General features: G+C 44.1%; 1 long non-coding RNA gene across 1 annotated transcript; it reads right to left on the reverse strand.

Annotated features, from left to right (window-relative positions):
- Positions 1 to 578: 578 nt before the first annotated feature.
- Positions 579 to 3987, reverse strand: LOC130598932 (uncharacterized). Its single transcript, XR_008972119.1, has 2 exons — positions 3797 to 3987; positions 579 to 1986 (listed from the first exon to the last, which is right to left on the reverse strand). It is a non-coding gene; the product is annotated as an uncharacterized LOC130598932 (long non-coding RNA).
- Positions 3988 to 4629: the final 642 nt, after the last annotated feature.

Genomic DNA, 4629 nt, shown 5'->3' on the forward strand with positions numbered 1-4629 from the left:
AAGAAATGCCATACTGCACTCCCCACTGCTTGCAACACTCACAAAATGGCTGGCATGCAATAACTATTTAAAACCAGCTATTAACTGAGGTATGCTTTCAAGATGCTCCAGTACCAAAACATTTCCTTCCTTGTAAAGGATATATACATGAAGGCATTACACCTTTCCTTTTGTACATACAGCTCTGAGGTGCGATGACACATATAAGAATTTAAATCTAGAAAGCATCATAAATTCCTTGGAAGCTGTTGTAAGTCAGTTTAGGAACTGGCATCTGGCCAAACCAGGATCTCAACACACACACACACCCCTCCCCCCAAAACAATTTTACAACTACTCTTTAAACCTCAATTCATGAGGGAGGATATCCTCAAAGTGATTTAAAAAAATGGAGGATGAAGGCAGGAACAGGAACCTGGGCTTTTTGCCACATGCTGTAGCTGCATCCTATAGAAAATTACAGTGCATCCTATAGAAAATAGGATGCACTAGTTTAGAAAGGAGACATTATCTTTTCTGCACAGGGTACTGTTCTGCTGACAGGCAGGGTACCCCACAAAGTGACCACACACTAGCTGTATAATATGCAGAGTTTATTAAACAAGCACACTAAAGCCAATAAGCACACTAAAACAAGCACACTAATGTGAATTAGGTAAATATCTCTCTCTATATAGTGAATAAGTACAATAAGGCAAATCAGAGATACAGGTATATAAGTACCGAAGAAAGTTAGCAATGCATTAAATCATTGCTGCATAGAAAGAACAGAGATTAAGAAGAAATCCATCACCAATTACAAATGAATCATCATTCAGGCCCACACTTCCAGCTGGGAAGCCCCATTGCAGCTGATGCCAGGTGTCTCAGGTAATTGGGAAAATTCCTATGCTGTGCATCCACCCATAGGTGAGGCTTCTCCCATGGCCACAAGAGAGTCCTGCTTTTATACCCTTAGAAAAACATCTGGCTTTATGCCAGATCTCTGTTTTCTCATGGGACCGTGAAGTTTCATGATCTCACTGTTGCCCACACTGAGAGCATTGGCCAGGCACCCCAGTGCAGCCAATTATGAAGGTCACAGAACAGCTGCACACCTATATTTTCCTGCCTCTTTATGACAAACAGTCACCTAATACTCTACCTAATACACTGTGGCAAACAACTACTTTGTTATGTCTCTCAGTCACCATTGAGAATAAACTCTCAGCTATGTTCCCATCCATTACAGGTACTCAGTGGAAGTCTCCACAAATCAAGCACTCCAATGATTACAACTTTAAGCTATTTATATATTTTGACAAAGGAATCAGTGCCCATTGGTTGAGAGTTACACAATTTATTCATTAATTAATATTCCACCCCTTATTGGTTAAAAGTCCCTCTCGCCTCTCATGCTAATCAGGCACCATGCTCAGTCTTTCTCTTCTTTTGAATTGGGTTTCTCCAGTCAGTGGCTGCACTGCCCCATGCAAAAATTATCTTTTACCCATCTACCGCCCATTTTCTTCTGGGTAGGTATCCAAGGGTCGGGGCCTGATGTTCCTTGTTATCCATACCTTTCAACAGTCCAAAGGCTCCAATCATTGATTCAATGTCACAACTATTACTAGCATACCTCCGGGGCCACTCATTCTTTTTCAGTTAACAGTTAGGACTCTTTTATTTTAAGAAAGGCCACTAATTTTTACATATTCAATTCCTATACATGGGAGATGAATGAGGTCTTGCTTTTTGTTCCCGGAATACCCCTGGCATCTTTCATCCAATCCCTCAGATCCTTTTCTGAGCTGTCTGATTGTTCTTCCTGTTCACTCCTCCATCAATCATTCTTCATCCTGCTTTTCTCCTATACCTAGTAAATCCCCCCTCTGAGAGCAGGGGTGTCCAAGTCTGAAGGCTCTCTGACTGAGATCTCAAGTCAATGCCAAAACCCACACAACCGACAATGCTGCCTGCTGAGTGTCAGCTTGATGTCAGACATTTCTGAAATGAAAATGAAATGTTTGAAGACTGCAGAACTTTGTTCAGGCTCTGGATTCATGTCTAAACTACAGGCTGCCCTCTCCATCACATAACTACTTTGCATTTGCCAGACCTATTAACCTTCAACCCAAGGCACCCTGGGCAGGCTGTTTGCCATCTAGACAAGCTGAATAAACTACTCCAAGTTTACTCAGCCTGCACTCACAAGCAAGGGCTCGGAGGGATCTTGTGAGGGATTTCAGCAGGGAATTACCGCATCTCCCTTCAGCTACTCAGCCAAAACTCCCTCAGAAAAGTTAAAGTAAACAGCATGAAAATCTTAAGTGCTCAGTGTCCTGGGTTCAGCAGTAGAAGTCATGTGTTTTTTTTTCCTTTGTGCTAGCTGGTGCAGTGCTGTGTTTTGACTTCCAGCCTGAGAACAGTGTTGGGGAAGTCGATGTTTTCAGTTATTGTTAAGTGATGTTTACCCTGACCAAGGACTTTGTGAGGCTCATGCTCTGCCAGGGAGGAGGGGAAGATGGGAGGAAGCAGAGACAGGGCGCCTGACCCGGGCTAGCCAGGGAGGTTTCCATACCACAGCATGTCATGGCCGGGGTGGGGGGTGACTGGGAGTTACCCGGAAGGACACGGGCTTCCGGGTGGAACTCGTCTTCTTGGCCGGTGGTATCGTATTCTCTTCCCTTGTTATTTTCCCTTATCATTGTTGTAGTTGATAGTAGCGGTGGTGATTTGTGTTGTACATTGGTTGCTGGACTGTTCTTGTCTCAACCCGTAGGAGTTGCACTTTTTTTCGATCCTCCTCCCCGTTCCTCCGGGAGTGGGGGAGAACCCCGGTGGGGGGGGGGGGGACACGGACCTCGATTGTTGTCAGCTCGGTACCACTCACTGGGAGTGAGTGAACAAGTTACCTGACTGGGTTTAAACCACAACAGTTCTTTTTGGCGCCCAACGTGGGGCACGAGGGGTTGAGATAAGAACAGATCTGACTGGATTGGTAGTCACTCATCACAATGCTGATTTATTGGCTCTCAAGGTTGTTCCTCTTGATCTCACAGTTTCAGTATATCGTATCTCACGTCCATCCGGTATTTGCTGTATTAGTGTTTTTCAAGTGTGGGGCTTGGGCTAAGGTTTTTGTCCCATTGTACTTTATGGTAATGACTTGTAATACAATAGAATCATTGATCATGAAACTGATCTGGCTTATGTTCCCAGTGTGGTCACCACCTTTATACTTTGGGAGGTATATGATGGAGGTGCTTAGAAATTGCACATCTTTTTTCTCCTTCTCAGGTTTGAGACCTGATTGGGTTTAAACCACGACACTCAGCACCCTGGTTTCTAAGGAAGTTGAAGATCTGGGAATGCTGCAAATGCAAACAGTCAAGATGTTAATACCCATGCAGGTATTAAAAAAAAGTACATAAAGAAATCACAAGTCTCGCAAGCCAGACTGTTCCCCAAACATTTTAAAAGTTGAGTTCAGTATACAGTATATCATCTTCCTTTTTCAGCAAAATGTTTTTCCAGAATTGCCTTGTGAATGGCTTCATGCTCTTTGCTCAGTTAATTTCAGGAAGTTACTCCTTTCTCATTATCATCCAAACTACTGTAATTCAGACAGAGCTCCCCAACATTTTAATTACGTTATACATCCCTGATCAACACAGAGTCACGTCTCTACCAGTCTGTCACATCTGACAATTTCTTCTCCCTATGAGTCTCATTCATATAAGAAGCTCACAATTAAAAGGACAAGAGCAACACATAGCAAGCAAATAAAAGCCGAACTACTTTCCTCCTAAGGTACCTTCTCAGTTGTAAATTTGGAGGCTAGGTCCACACTTGCGTCTGTTTCTTTTGTTGTGCGCACTGTATATGGCAAAACGGAGACTAGAAAAGAGTCAACAAAACAGGAATGGGGTCATCGGCAAGGGTTTCAATTTGGTTTGTAAGTTACTTATAGAATTAATACAAGGGAAAGCATTAAAAAAAACTCTCATTACCACTGACGCCTTTCATAGAATCATAGAAGGGTTAGGGTTGGAAAGGACCTTGAGATCATCTAGTTCCAACCCCCTCTGCCATGGACAGGGACACCCCACACTAAACCATCTCACCCAAGGCTTCGTCCAGCCTGGCCTTGAACACTGCCAGGGATGGAGCAGTCACAACCTCCCTGGGCAACCCATTCCAGTGCCTCACCACCCTAACAGGAAAGAATTTCCTCCTTAGATCCAATCTAAACTTCCCCTGTTTCAGTTTTAACCCGTTACCCCTTGTCCTGTCACTATAGTCCCTAATGAAGAGTCCCTTCCCAGCATCCCTATAGGCCCCCTTCAGATACTGGAAGGCTGCTATGAGGTCTCCACGCAGCCTTCTCTTCTCCAGGCTGAACAGCCCCAACTTTCTCAGCTTAGTGAGGATTTCACAGAATCACAGAATCCTAAGGGTTGGAAAGGACCTCAGAAGATCATCTAGTCCAACCCTCCTGCAAGAGCAGGGTAACCTAGAGTACATGTCCTGGGTTCAGCAGTAGCAGTCATTTTTCTCCTTCTTGGTAGCTGGTGCAGTGCTGTGTTTTGACTTTCGGCCTGGGAACAGAGCTGATAACAATGATGTTTTGGCTTGGCCAAGGACTTT

Source organism: Pezoporus wallicus, unplaced genomic scaffold, assembly GCF_028554395.1.
Source record: "Pezoporus wallicus isolate ANWC-B61680 ecotype Strahan unplaced genomic scaffold, APGP_CSIRO_Pwel_v1 contig_13478, whole genome shotgun sequence".
Taxonomy (NCBI): domain Eukaryota; kingdom Metazoa; phylum Chordata; class Aves; order Psittaciformes; family Psittacidae; genus Pezoporus; species Pezoporus wallicus.